The 16,086-nt window shown below is 37.3% G+C and overlaps 1 protein-coding gene across 2 annotated transcripts in view; it reads right to left on the minus strand.

Moving 5' to 3' along the window:
• The window catches only part of LOC110836398 (dipeptidase 1), a 164,679-nt gene that overhangs the window by 145,750 nt on the left and 2,843 nt on the right, over positions 1-16,086 (minus strand). The gene's annotated exons all lie outside the window — the stretch shown is intronic.

Raw genomic sequence — 16,086 nt, forward strand, 5'->3', positions numbered from 1 at the left:
CCATCTTTTAAATAAATATATTTAATACTTATTTAATCATTTCATTAATACAGATTTATTTACTATATTATAATAACGAAACGTTTCACTTGAATAATGCATGTGCAGAAATACAGATTATACTCAAAAACTAAGCTTGTTGTACGTTCTTGGTTCTCATTTTAAATAGTTGAATTATTGTGTGTATTAACCTATAGGATTTTAATGTCTTATACAACATATTATTTATGACGTCAGTCTATGAATTCAGCTGTTCACAAAATGTTGGCGTTGGGTGAAATGCTACAATTAAACTCGATTTAACGTTGACGTGTTGACTGTTTTATTCCCCTGTTTATGAGCTCTTGTGTACTTGATGATTTTTAATAATAACCATCTCCATGAGAAAGAATCGTCCTTATGTATCTAACAGTTAAAATTCTCTTACTTTTTAAGTGATCGAATTATCACCACCGTTGTCACAAGAGCGCGCTACTGGTCCATACCCTGATGCAGTTTAATCCCATTCAAACCCTTCCGCTTTCGTTCTTTAAGATACATTTTAATATTATTTTATTATCTAATCTTACGTTTTTCAAGCGATTTCTTACGTTTACATTTCCTGACTAAAATAGTGCTCGGCAAAGATTACAATTTGTAAAGCTCTTTGTTCTGAAAACCTCGCCAGCCACCTGTTACTTCCCCTCTCTGTCTGAGGTTCAAATATCCTCACGTAATGTTCTCAAACAATCTCTGTTATCTGTCAGCATGAAAGATTGTTAGACAGTTACAAATCACCAGGTACAACTATGGGTTTTGTGATTTACTCATTAGGCAAAACGTTATTTAATACAAATTTATAACAGAAAAAGCTGATGCATTAATATTTATTATTGGCTTATGGAATTTTACTCTACAAGTGATTTTTGATCTTAGTACTTCTGTGTGTTACAAACGATACGAAATTGACGTGTAAAAAGAAAGGCAGATGAAGAAAAACAAATAGGAGTTGGATCAGAATACAGTGGGAAAAGAAGACGTGCAAAGAGGACTTGAAGGTCTACTCCGATAATAGTTTGCTCTTACTTCTGATGAACCTCTTATTGAAACCTCCTTGGTCCAGGACCGAGATTAATGAGAGAATCCATCGTCCCGTCCCGTCTCAGCTGCTCTGCTCAGGGCTGTCCAAAATGCAGGCTTCTAAGTGAAATAACTTAATTGCGATTTAATCTCGTCTGATATTTTACGACGAAGTAGCTCAGTTTATACAAGTTTATGGTAGGATGGCTTAGAATGATATACCGTGGCAATGGTTTGTTATAATAACGTGCTCTGACGACGTTTTCCTGAAAAAATACATTTCGGTTTCCGACCCAGATTTGGTCAGAATTTATATCCGAAATGCACGTGAAACTCTTTACCGGTGAGATACCTAGCTCTGTTGTTACAGTTTCTTTAGCATCGTGTAAGTTGAGAGCAGTGATTTCAAGGGGACTGTTCCAAGAAATTAGCATCAAAGAAATGAAAGAAGGAATGAAGGTAAAAAAGAACTAGAAAGAAAGAAAATAAATGGAAAAATAAAGAAGGAACGTCTCCGAAGAAAAGACATAGTAAAGGTAAGGAGACGTATTGGAGAATATTAGTTGGGACAAACGGAAGGTTGCTCTAAGACTGTCGAAGTGCCGTAAACGATTTAATTTGCCTTGAAGAGACTCTGCAGCGTAGGGTATTAAATAAAGCTGTAGACATATTATTGTGGATTTACATGTTTCATACGCCATTCTTACGTTATTCTGTTGTGAATTCACTACCCCAGTGAATTTAGGTTAAAAGTTTTGACAGTTTTAGAGTAGACAGACAGTAAAGTTGCTAAATAAGTCTGTCTGCAGAAGCCAAGCGAGAGTAACAAACTACTTCTCGCTCTGTTCCCATTACTACCAATCATAATACTCAACTATAGATTCAGACAGACGCATGAATGGATTTGAGTGGATTACGGATGTTAGACATGTACTAATCGACATTAAAGTAGGCCACTTTAAACCGCGTATTGTACTGTTTTTTTTTAAAATAACTTGTAATTGTACTTAATACTCAAGGTTCATCCAAATTTCTGTATTCGCTTTAAAATTGCATTGCATGTATAGATTCATAAGATGAACAGGATGCCCGACGTTATTCGTTGTCTGAGAAATATTTTATATATACGACGTTTAGGAAGGTGGCTCTACTTCCGTCTTCATGTGACTTGTTTTCATTTTACTGACACTATTTTGCGTCATTAATGAAAAAGGTCTGCATCATACCCGGGTCTTTCGAATGCTAAGCTAGTGCGGTAATTACTAGACCATGGGTGTGACCGGGGCGTGTCCGACGCTGCAAATGCTCTTAAACCAACTGCATTGGAATGTAAGTAGATGTTATAAAAGTCGAATACCTGTTACAAAAAGTGCTTCTCGTGGGATTTAAACGTTCTTTAAAACATTTTTTTCAGTTTTGTGTATATTTAAGGAAGTAGACGGTGAATGTTATATGTTCGCAGAATCTGATTTATGTACTGTTAACATTAGTACTAGTAAAATACTGTAACTGCTGCGGTCGCCTTTGGAATTTATCGAATCGTTCAATATATCATGTGAAGCCGAAGCGAAGTTGTCATTTTTTCTTTCTATTTTGGTATATAAAAGCTTCTTACGTGTTAGCTATGCAGTTCCACCTTCTTGAATGCAGATGAAGAATGGTAGGCACACTCATTTTGTGTGTGCAAGACAGAATTCAGTGACATTAAAAGACGTTTTAGCAACAAAATATTTATAATATATCAAGTTAATTTATGATAATGAACTCTTTACCAAAAAAAATATTAATCCTTAGAGACGTTCTTTGAAAAACTATGAAACAATAAACATGAAGCCACTGCAGTTTCTAGGAACATGATCCGAATTGTCGATATATTGGATTATTTCGAGCTGAATATCAAGTGTGTGCACTGATGAGCTTTTAACTTTTATATTATTCCCTTCTTCCTTTCTTTCTTTCTAGCCTGCTTCGCTACTTCATTTCCTTCTTTCAAACTTCCCGTCTTAATTCTAATCCATTCTTTCATTCATTCATTCTTGCTTCTTTATTTGATTTTTTCTTAAATTTATAACCTTCTCAGCTTTCAGTATTTTATTTATTCTTTTATTTTGAAGTGCGCTGAACCCTTCCACCAGTCACAATTTGTTTGGCAGTAAATTGAGGCTAGCTGTTCATATCATCATTTGTATGTGATACAGCCATTATTTTTGTTTTAAGACAATTGTGTCGCAACATTTGTAGCTGGCGACATGACTACAAGCACCTATACCAAATTAATCGAAATTTATTTACGCTTTATATTTTAGGTATTTAAATATGTCGTCAGATGTATACGACACGACATCCGGATAGTGAATCCATTCCATTCAAAGACATATAAAAGCGACTTGTAGTGGCGGCGCGCAGATGTTTTGTCTGTTCTCGATAAAAGGGAATCCGTGTCGATGAACAATGATTGCCGTGGACAGGCTTGTGGGAAGAATTTGCATTCGGAAGTGATGGTACCACAAGAACAGACAAATCAATGTCGCTTTCAATTTCTGCCAGCCGTGGTTCCACTGCTTTCGCTGTAGCATCCGATTAAGGAACTGTTGTGTCAAAGCAACGCACACATTTTGCGTTATTATCATTTCAAGCTTAGGGGCGTGGAAGCTTTAACGTCTTTATAGTGAACATTTAAGTCCCAAGTATCAGACATGTCTACAATTTTAGGAGTAATTATTATCCTAATGAATATAAGTAACTTATTGAGAAGACGTGAACGTGTTAAATTTATTTTCCTTCTTGTTCCTTATCGTTATTTTCTTAACCATATTTATACCACACATTTTTCTTCTTCTCCTTCTCAGTCTCTCCTCTCTACATCTCTTCATTCTTTTCCTACCATTCTATTTTTTCTTCTACTCATTTTATGTTTCTCGTCCTGCTTATTTTTCACCTGCTCCCACCTTCCATTCTATTCTTCTGTCTCCTCCTTTGTCTTCTCCTCCCATTCGTCCTCAATTGTCAGTGTACTCTTATGTAGACCGAGGCCTGCACTTTTATGTAGGATGCGCTACGAACTCATGGTCTGAAGAAGAGAAGTTCGTATAATGTTCTCAACAGTACAAATATGCATTCAAGGTCTGAAACGCATATAACCTACTCCCTCCGAAATAATAATATATTTATTCCAACCGCCATGTATAATTCTGTCTCGTAAATTTCTATTTAATATATCGGGCTGTTGAGAAAGACTTTACCAGTTTCTGATCTTATCGTTTTTAGTTAAAAAATGGCAACTTCTTTGCTAAAACCATCTGCTCACTGTGAAAAAGCCTTTCTATTTGTCTCGCCCAATTCCATGTCAACTTCTTTATTCTCTGCATACGTATGAACAACTAAATACTGTAATTATGTATCCTATGATATGTGTAGCGTTCGCAAGAACTTTGCTAGAAAAGTCGGCTCATAATGAAGTAGCTCAAGGGTAACCGTTTGTCAGCTTTACGCCTTGTATTATTAAATATATTTTTAGCTACCTTCCATATCTAAAGGCCGTACCCTCAATTTGCAACCCAACGACGTGGTGATTTCATTCTGTTGAGGGGAGAGAATGAAAGTGAAAAGTGGAAAGCAGATTGGAAACTCTCAGTGTAGTATGATACAAATCTGAACACAATTCTGCAGCAAAATCCATTACTGCGGGCAAACTATCCCACCTGTGTTTCGTGTGAGTATTTTCGTAAACTCTGGGCTACACAATTCTATGACTGCTTACAGCTACGTTATAACTTCGACGAGTCGGTTAGAAACTCAAGTCGAGAGAAAAGTTATTCTGTCGTCATGTCACGAGTCTGATGTGAAATGCTTTTTTGAAAAATAAATTATATATTTAAGTACTGAACGTGTGATTGGCAAACCGTTTACGTACCATCTAAGAAACGTATTAAATATCGTTTATCGGTTTATTTAACGAGAATTACTCAAATACATAAATTTGCAACAAAATTGTTAAATAATGAACAAAGGAGGATACGGAAGGAAGCGATCGTGTGGCATATGTCAGCGTTGAGCTGTACAATTATATTAAATGTTAGAATAAAATCGGTAAGGATAACTGGCTTTCAGTCTGAGATTCAAACTTGTTACTTTATGAATATGAAATAGAATCCCCGGCCATTGTTTCGCTGCTGTCGGTCCAATTCTGTAGCATAATGCAAGAGTAACTCATTTATATCTTAAACTTTTATAGATTTATACAAAAATGAAATAATTTTAAATAATTATAATTAATGTTTTTCAATACTAACACAATTCTGTATAGCCAAGTTGCACTTGTTCTCAGGTATGTGCACTAGGTATTTAAATTTTCATTAGGCGATGTTTACTAGTGAAAGTTAGTTAATATCGCCTGAGTCCCATGTCATTCCATATGGGATTTGTTGTGAACGCAGTGGCACTGCGTCAGGCTTTTTTTTCCGAGTGCTTTGGTTTCCTCCACTGCTCCATCTGGGATATGGACAATTAATGGCCCTTAACAGCCGAAGTTACACACACCTAGTCTTGTCTCATTTTAACAGTGAAAAAAAATCTGAAAGGGTGTACGTCCCACAGCCGTCAAAAGTAGGCTAATGTATTAAACGACAAGAATGTCGGCAGGAGATACGCTCTCATTCTGCACGAACACCAAATGAGAGAATTCTTTCCTGTACATCCTCGGATCGAAGATTCGCGTTTGTGGCTTGGAGAAGAATTTAATTTCAAGAGTCTAATTAGATAATTAACCCCGGCGGGTGAGAGAGCACGAAATTTTAAGGTTAGTGGGTAAAATGCCTCTGACACAGATCTTAATTTCCTTTATGCATGGATAGAGCAACCCGCGGAGATAACAAGGTGCAAGGATATTAAAATTTTAACAGAATAAAAAAAGTGCATGTCTGCCAACATTTTATGCTCTACCCTTGATTTGAAATTACTCATTTAACTGGTACCGGTGTGGAAGTGAGACTTTATTTAAGTGAGATATTTATAAACGAATGGACATAGGACTTTTAGGCTAATAAACTTTGAATTTAAAGTTTTACTATTTAAAAATGAAGATAACTGTGTTATGGAACGTTACACCGTGTAGTCATGTAGATATTGGCCGACGTTTCTAGGTGTTTGTGCTTCCTTCATCAGGAAGATGAGTGTACTCTTTGCTCTGATGCGAATGACTGTGAAGACCACCTGATTTGATGTTTAGTAGATCAAAATTTGACCCTAAGTGTGTAGGCCTATTAATATAGTGACCATTTGTTTATACATATTAATTAGAAAACTTCCAACAGGAGAAACGTACATGTATTTTCCGCTTTATTTTGAGTTCGATTTGCACCAGAACTAAATTTAAAAAAATTCTGCTGCTTTCCAAATATTAAATTAAACTGAAATTTAAACAAATTTGTAACTACCTTTCACTTCTTTTCCCATTCAAGAACTTTAATCCCTTAACCCAGGCTCTGAGCATAGGTCCTCAGAAACCGAGGTACTTGAACCCATCAATCAGATAAAATGACCTCATTAGTCACAATTCAAAGATACAAACTCCGTGCCTTAAAGATCAGATGTAATGACGATGACAGTTGCAAATTTTAAGAAATATTTCGACTTCTCGCACATCAAACATTTGTTTACGACGTCAAATGTTGTTGGCGGCTATTACAAAGTAACGAACATAAACATTCATTTATTATTTTCTTCTGTTTTTTACTTTCTACTTTACGCCATTTATCTTTATTTTTTTATTCATTCAGTTTCTTGCCGCTCTAGGCAATCTCCTAGTTTGCATCTTGGCTAAACGGTCATGATGATGGCTACTGTTATGAAATGTGTGTATATATAGTCCTTTTTAATGGATGTTTGCGGAGTTTCTTAACAAATAAGTGGTCTTGGTAATTTGTTACTATTGGATATGTTCCGTGTGACGGATATTCTATAATTTGGCGGTGCAAAGTGTCGCTATGGCTATGTGATTGTGTCCCTGCCTTATATTTAATGTGAGTTCGTGAAATTATTCTTAATAAGGAAATGTTGTGTAATAGGATAATTGGTTTTAGGCAAAGAATTGTGCAAAGTAAAAAAGAAGGATATGATAGAAGAAGAGAACGTATTAAGGGAAAAGTGGGAAGACGGTTAGAGGTGCAAAAGGGACAGACGAAATTAATGACGATAGGACGACTTGGAAATGTCGAAGGAATCGGAAACGAAGCATATAAGAGAATTGATGAAGGAGACATAGCTACGAAAGGGATAAATAAATAGAAAAAAGAGGCCGAGAGATTATGATACGACGGAAATCATTCTCTCGTGAAGTGCCAACGTCTGTTTCCCTTGCATAAAATATATCTTTGAAACTTTCTTGTAGATTTAATTTAAATTATATAACTACAGGACGTCGTGTTGACATGTTGATATTTTACATTGGCTGGCAATCACTGTAGGTAGTTCAAAGTAACGCAGTGGAATTTGCGTGATTTCTGTTGTTAATACTGTTTTCATTGCACTCGACGCTGGTGGATAAACAGAAAGATAATCAAAGTGGATGTATTAAGCTGTTTTTCATTTCTGTAACTGAAACGCATTTAATACAGGACAATGATGTCTAAACAATGAATGGGTCTTGCCATTTGCGCCATCTCATTGCTGATTGTTGAATGAGTTAATTAGTCGCCGTTTGTAACAGTCGTTATAGCAACAACAAATTGTAATGCACAGTTTCACACACCCTGAACTCACTCAGCTCCAATTCCACTCTATGCCATTAGTCACTCTCTAATAGTGCAATAAAGTTCTGAAATATGAGAGGGCTCTTACCTCACCTTTGTGTTGAACACACGGATTGAGAAATCTTGTACGATTTAATCATATGATTCAGACAGTAAATCATAAATGGATCCAGTTTTGCACAATACGTGACAAATGCTTTGTTTGTTTGTTTGTTTGTTTGTTTGTTTGTTTGTCTATTCGTTCAAAATGATAGTCATTGGCATGATAAATGACCAGGATTTTATTCATCAAATTATAAACGTATTTTCAGTGCCACCAACTTATCTACATGGTTCAGTGGTCTGTGAAATATCCCTTCTTGCTCTAATAATATAACATTGTGAAGGAGAAGCAGAAGGGAAATTTTATGTCACAGTAATTCCCTGTGGGATTTATGACGAGAGCTGTTCTGCTGCTGAGTGCCAACACATTAAGGTAGGCGGCGCTAGGGTCGCTAGTGAGGCCATTCCAGCTAACGACCTTACGTAATGTCCGAGGTATCATGAGAACCATTATGGATACCAATTTTAAGCATCTTTGAAATCGTTTCTCTGTACCTGGGAAAAACCCAAAGCTATGTAAGGAATTTTAACGTCTAACTAACAAGAAAAGTTCATATGCTGTGTTTAATATTAGTGTATTTGCATTATTTTCCTAATTAATGGTGAATCACTCGTATTAAGGCTAACCCTTTCCATGTTTTGAACGAGATTCGTTTTTAAGATATACTGTCCACTTCTGCTCAGAACAAATCCGTCGTTGGTAACACAAATATCAGAATAAAGTTGCCCTGCTGTTACTGGACATTTAAAGTCAATAATAAAATTTGTATCCGCAGAAATACAGAAAACATACGAACAGTTGTTTTTTGAATTGAACCTGTTATATAAAAGTGATGAATGTTGTAAGCATTGTTTGTATGTCGTCCATAAAATTTTGGCTTAGTAAGAAGTTCGTATACCCTTTCGTATTTCTGGATAATGAAGACGTTAACCTGAGGTCATACTTACCTTGTTAAATGCCCATTCATATTTATTTGTGGATTATTTAATGACACTACCAGCAGCTCAGACTACACAGCGTTGAGTGATAGAATGGTTAATGAGAACGTGAAAGGAAGCGGTCGTGGCCTAATATGCCGACATTTTCGGGATGGACCGAGGAAAATTACGTAAACCTCAGTCTGAATGGCCGGTCTTATAGCCAAGATTTGAGCTCGTAATCCTGCGAATACGAAGTGGGAATGATAAGCACGTTCCATGATGGATGATGCACCTGCTGGGAATATAACATGGGTTATCCCAAATAAGGTAAACTTTTTCCATCTTGTAACTTCACCAACAAAGTAGGTGCACGTGTTTTCTTTCTTGCATATATCTAGAATAACTTTCTTGGGCAGAAAATAAATCCTCATTTGAATTATTGTCTTTTGGGTTGTGATGCGTGTCGTCTTCTGTGTAGTTACTAATGTTTTGGAGGAACATAATGCTTCAATCTTTAGGGTAGAGGACTTGTATCTTCCGAATCAAATTAATTAACCGAAGTAACCATCAAGTAAACATAAATTTAACAAATTTACATAAGAAGTAAAATAAGAATCCTTGCTTATTAAATGCGCTCTCGTCGTCTTGTTAACGAAAGCCCGGAGTAGGAGTTTTATGACCAATATTATAACAGCAAACCGTTGCTGTGGCTGGTTGCGGCAACCCGACCTGTTTCAGCACACTTGAATCACATGTATTTGGGGAGCCCGAATGTGACCCTCAGCACAGCCGTTACATACCAGTTTACATGTTCCGTGAACTCGTGCATTGGCCATGGGTGAGTTGTGATGTGAAATGGGACGAAAGGAATGTCCCGAGACAACCGCGAGAGATCGCATGCTATCGATGAGTCGATTTGTCACAATATAAACTCTGTAACAACTGAACTAACTGTTACTGAGTTATGGTCACTGGACACGATACTGAGCCAGTTACATCTGTGACATTCTTCACAACTAATTTTCCGAATGTCGACCAAGCTGTTGTTCTCAGTTGGTCTTCTTCATCAATGCCAAAGATTCCCCAAACAAAAATATCATCCATCCATACACGAACTGAATAGCACTACTAAGTTCCAGAATCTGTACGAATCACGAAATTTCTCATTATGTAATATTCTATATGTCATACTTATTTTGTTTTAACATGAATTTAGAGGAGTTTCTGTAGTAGGATTTGAGGTTTTCACTGCGATGTGTCTGAAGATTTCTGTCTTCTGGGTTGCAGCGCTGCGTAGTCTGGTAGAAGTTTACCGACGTTTCAGAGGTCCTTGCTGCCCCCATCATCAGGGCGAGTCGCTGTGGAAACCTCAAATCATACATTTTGCTGCTTAGTTTCTCTTTAGTGTTATGTCGTAAATAGCCCTACATATTATTGTCGTTACTACTTTAAGACTATCGACTTTCTTCGTGCCTCGTTCCCTTTAAGTGACTGAACAGAGTGTTACTAGTCACTTCATCTTTTCACGGCGCGGAATGGTGTAACCGACGGCGAGCAAAAAATGTGTTCTGTAGTCATTTTAACCTGAAGTCCTGAACCTCAAAGACAAGTGGTCGGATACATATATGGCAAGGTGATATTAAAAAAGATATCTTAAGTATGTATGATGTCAGAGTGTGGACTGGATTTATCTTGCTGAGGATAGGAACTAGTGATTTCTTTTATGAAGAGGATAATTTATCTTCGGATCAAATAAATAGCCGTGCAATGTGTCGCCTTCTCAGGAGGAATTACGAATATTTGGACTGAGTTATTATACGTCTATCATATTTTAATACCATAGAAGGACGTCAATTTTATGTGGTAAATAAACACATATAAAAGTACTTGTTAAAATTGGATTTGTAGACTATTATTGTGCTATAAAATGTAAGACGGAAACGTTCCGCGGGAAAACGAGTTTTTTTTACGGGTCATCTAGGAATTAATAGTGAATGAAATATATCTACAGCTGTCACAGTAATTCTATTGAATGAAGATACAGGTAATGCAATGTGTCAATCATAAAAGATTCAGGAGTCTTACTTTTTAGAATTATTTTTTTTGAAACGATCGCCTACACAGCAAAGCTATCTGCATTCATTAGAGTGTTTCGTTTGTATTCCTGTTCCTATTGACATGTTGAAACAGGAGTGTTCTTTCCGAAGGCCTCTTGTTATACATTTGGAGTTCATACACTGGCCATATTTTATGAAGTGCTGATGACTTCGTTGGTGCGGTGGTCTTCATAAAATTAAATGTATCGTAAGAATTCTGCTATTTTAATAATTTCCTTTGTTTTTTTTTTCTTATGAATAACTGTCAGTTGGGCATGTTCCCCAGATAAAACAAATAATTGCACAGAAATGTAAGCAGACTCTTCAGCTGTGGATAATTTCGTCGGTATCAGAAGTGGCTATTGAAGTTTGTGCCGAACTGGAAATGGTAGGCGCTTTTTAATCGATATAACAGACCCTACGGCTCTCGCTGACGAGGGAAACCATTTCAATTAATTCATGCAAATCCACGGAGACATGATATATACAATTCTGAAAATCTAAAAATGAAATAAGCTTATGAAGAGAAGAGAAAAACCGGTTTTGCTAAAACTAACATGGCGATGAACGGCTTGTGGATTTTTAGAGTATTATAATAACGCTGTGTGAAGCTACACGTAGTTTTCTGATGCGAACTCGTATTGATATCAGTCATGATCAGATTTCGAGTTCACACGGCGGCGTGTATGAAGATGACGCTCTTCTGGGATGTTGCGCCGTCTAGTCTGGTAGAAGTTTACGGACGTCTGGCTATTGACGCATTAAGCTTCTCTAAGACGTCGGTAAACTTCTACCACACTATACTGTGCAACATCCCAGAAGACACTCGTCTTCTATATCAGTCTTGGTATTATATTAACACAGTGACATCGATTGTCATATTACTCGTGGCCATCAGATATGCCTGTCATTTTTGATTATAAATCCTTTAATGTACAAATATATGACCCTAATTGCAGTGTTATGGGTTCAAATAGAACTAATCTGTGTTAATATTCTTTGAAGAGATCGAATTTTTTCATGCGGGCTTAGAAATTCTTTTAGCTTTAACTTTAATTATTTAAATAATAATTAATTAATTTATTACTCATGAACAATGTGGTTCATAATTTATGAGTGCATTACTTGTAAATACCATTTTAGAAATTATTTGATAACAACGCATATCTACAGTTTTGAAATACTGCGTAATACCATAAGCAAACAGCCGTCTCCGAAACGTTGGGCCTTTGTCCACAACTGACGCGGCTTGTTGCCCGAGGAGATGATTTTATTGAGTTCAGTCGCCGTGAAAGCTTCAAGCTTTATGCTTTCTGATCATTGTTGACTTTTCACTATTCATGCTTAACGGGTTTAAAGTACGTATGAAATGGAATGCATTACGGGATGGGGAACATACAGCTAATCATGTAGAAAGAGGATATGACACACAAGGAGGTTCTTATATTTACTCTTCATTTTGGTGAGAATGAGGATAAACGGCCAGGGCATGGAGCAAGAATGGAGAGCAAAATTTTGGGCGAAATCCCTGAAGGGAATGTTCAAAAGCAGGAATTATATTTTGGTTGTAATTTTTGGAATTATACAACTTATACTCTGGCATAGGCAAATTAAACTGCGAAACACCGCTTGATAAATACTGCCCTAGAGACCAACATGAAATATTTCGGTGGTTGTAACCAGGATATGAACCCAAACATTATTATTACAGTTACGCAGTTTCGTACTCACTCGACAAGGACCCCATATTTCTCCTCTGTCGCCCGCCATCTGACCTTCTCTAAATCATTACGTGTTCTAATTTGTTACTGTTCAACAATTAACTACCTAGTAACCGGATCTGTTACCCCCCTCCCTTGTAACACCGTTGTATGACGATAACGATAAGCGCATTTCTCCTTCAATACACGCTGTATGACTTCCCTCCGGAAAATTTAAGTACCATTCTTTGAACACAAACTAAAACATATTATCAAATTCTGAAAATGCATATATTCTCTTGGAAGAGAACGTTTACATTTTCTCTAAAATAATCTTTACTTAAACAATGCAAGTTCCTATTTATTATGACAGTTACATGAATATATTTTCGCGTTGGTATAAAACTTTAATTTCTTAGTAAAAGAGAAAATCTATTGCAATAGCATAACTAGCCTTTGACGTTAGAACTGTTAGGAAATACGTGACGTCACAGTTCTATAACGAGCTCTTAATTTAATACTTGTATCTGCAGGTACATTAGATTATCTACTACAGTGGATTACGGTTAATTGGGACAAATCTTAAAGAACATTCCTGGAACTTCGCATAATTGGGGCAGTCGTTTAATTGGGCCAAAGTGTTCTAGTCCCGATGTGTCCCAATTAACCACAATCCAATGTATATGCATTTTTAACAAACTTCATAACATTGTAAACTGGTATTTCACACAGCGGGAACCGCGACCCCTATGAGGGCCGTTAACTTTCTTTTCGGGGGTTAATGGTCTAATTACAAAAGATATAAGTTTATAAGAGAAAGGTTCACAGTTTAACACACGGCTTACTTAATAGATAACTTTAAGGTTTATTAGTTAATTATTATTTGGCATTGCTATATCACATTTTAAATCGTTTTTATGTTTTGTGGGCCTAATATTTTCTTACTCACATGAGATGAACCTGAGACGAAAATAGTCAGGGAACCACTAGTCTAGATTAAAATTAACAAGGAAATAATATCAAAGATTTCTAAAATTAATTTAATCCCGAAAATACTTTCAATTTATATGTTATTATCGTGTCTAAATAAACATCTGTCTAAAAGAAATCTTGGACGGTAAACCGGACGCTACGCTTTATACCACGTATGCCAAATAATCCGTAAGTTTATCACGTCCTGGTTTGAATGACGTCTTTGGCTTCTTCAAGGGGGTTTCCTGCCATTCAGTGTGTGACGCTGGGAGCATACGAAACTTCATTTCGCTTTCTAAAAAGAGTTAAAAAATTCATGCTTGCGTCCTTCTTACATGTAAAGAACAGACATGTTCAGTGCACTGCTTCTCCAGTCATGTTTTTTAAATGAACCATTTTGCTGTGCTTAGACACTTGATACGTTGGAAATTCTTCAACATCCTGTTCTTTGTAAGACTTGAGGTTTTCACAGCGGTGAGTATGAAGATTTCTGTCTTCTGGGTTGTTGCGCTGTGATGACGGAGGCAGCATGACCTCTGAAACGTTGGTTAACATCGACCAGACTACACAGCGCAACATCCCAGAAGATAGAAATCTTCATACTAAGAATCGCCCTGATGACGGAGGCAGTATGACCTCTGAAACGTTGGTAAACATCGACCAGACTACAAAGCGCTACAACCCAGAAGACAGAAATCTTCATACTCATCGCCCTGATGATGGAGGCAGTATGACCTCTGAAACGTTGGTAAACATCGACCAGACTACACAGCGCAACAACCCAGAAGACAGAAATCTTCATACTCATCGCCCTGATGGCGGAGGCAGTATGACCTCTGAAACGTTGGTTAACATCGACCAGACTACACAGCGCAACAACCCAGAAGACAGAAATCTTCATCCTGTTCTTTGATTGGCGTCTTGATGCAATGCGAATGGACATGAGTTGCGGGTAGAAGCTATAAAGCCCACTTTACTATTAAACAGTATTGTGGCCCTGGAAATAATGTTATGTATACGTTATGTAAATTTATTATACGACAATAAAATACGATTTAGATTATGGGTTAGCAGGCTGGTCGCATAAGCAACACCGACTCGAGTCAGAATGTTACAATTTAAAGCCCAGTGGTAATTATATGTCCCATCTGCTTGAAGAGCCAACATTCTTAGCGTAAAGAGGGATTATTTAGTTAAACAACATTAACTAGTTGATCTTCGTAATGTTAAAGACTTGTGTTTTCTTTGCGGTAGGGAGTGGATTCTTAAATAGAGACGAGTTTTGGCTTCAAAAAGTTTATGCAAATGAAAGTATATTACGTTGTATTGTTCATCATCAACATAATCAGTATTATCATCAGCAGTAGGATTTTCTTTCTGGGAAGAAATTAAACTCATTGCTTTGCACAGGTTTTGTCTACGTTAAAATATCCGGACCGAGCCACGAAATTTCATACATTTTCCATGATTATTTATTTATTTATGACACAATTTGAAACCTGAATATAAACATATTTCACGCAGCCGCCATGTTGTTTTTTTGCAATCTAAATTATTTTCCTTTGCAATGTCTATTACAGCATGATCTTTCAAGACCCTGCTCAAAATCTCGGTCCCACTCCGTGCAATCAGGTAGGTTGTTATGAACGTTTCGGAGGAATATATCGCAATAATTTTCAGGGTAAAGATGGAGGTGTTAGTAACTACCTAAAAGACTGTATCATACGAGGCTCGTCCACAAAGTAAGTTTCCCTGGGGCCGTTTACAGAAACAAAACACAATTTCATGGAAATATTTATTGCAACAGATACAGCAAGTGTCCAGCTATTTTTCAACATATTCGCCACCGGAATTGAGACATTTGTCATACCGTGGGACCAACTTTTGAATACCTGTGTCGTAGAAGTCTGCCGCCTGGGATTGGAACCACTGTGTGACAACCATCTCCGCCTCTCTGTCATTCTCAAAACGCTGACGCTGACCGGACAGGAATTTCTTGAGGTGTAGGAAAAGATGGAAATCACTGGGAGCGAGGTCCGGGCTGTAGGGTGAATGATTAAACACCTCCCAGCTGAACTCCTGCAGGAGACTTGCTGTCCGTCGAGCTGTGTGCGGCCTAGCGTTATCACTGACCGCACTTCACAGTCGGCGGGAGCTGGAATAAGAACCTCCATCTTCAACAGCTGCAACGATGCTACTGTGAGAACGCGGGAAGTACCGTTAGTGCATGCGCCATGCTACGTCATTGCTCTATAACGTACGCACAGTCGCTTCGCGCAATATAAGGTTTGCTAGCTGTGGGACGAGTGGGAAACTTACTTTGTGGACGCGCCTCGTATCATAATCGAGAAGACAACAATCGATATAAGTTCTGTCGAGGCTATGGATAACCTCAGCAAATTAGACAACGTTTTCTGGTCTCGAAGACTCGGGTTTAGAGCAATTGTGGTAAGTGAGATGGAAGAATGGACCAGAAATAAGATTAAG

The sequence above is a fragment of the Zootermopsis nevadensis genome, unplaced genomic scaffold, assembly GCF_977971745.1.
Source record: "Zootermopsis nevadensis isolate Lab colony 2312 unplaced genomic scaffold, Znev_1.0 Znev_ptg000028l, whole genome shotgun sequence".
Classification (NCBI taxonomy): domain Eukaryota; kingdom Metazoa; phylum Arthropoda; class Insecta; order Blattodea; family Termopsidae; genus Zootermopsis; species Zootermopsis nevadensis.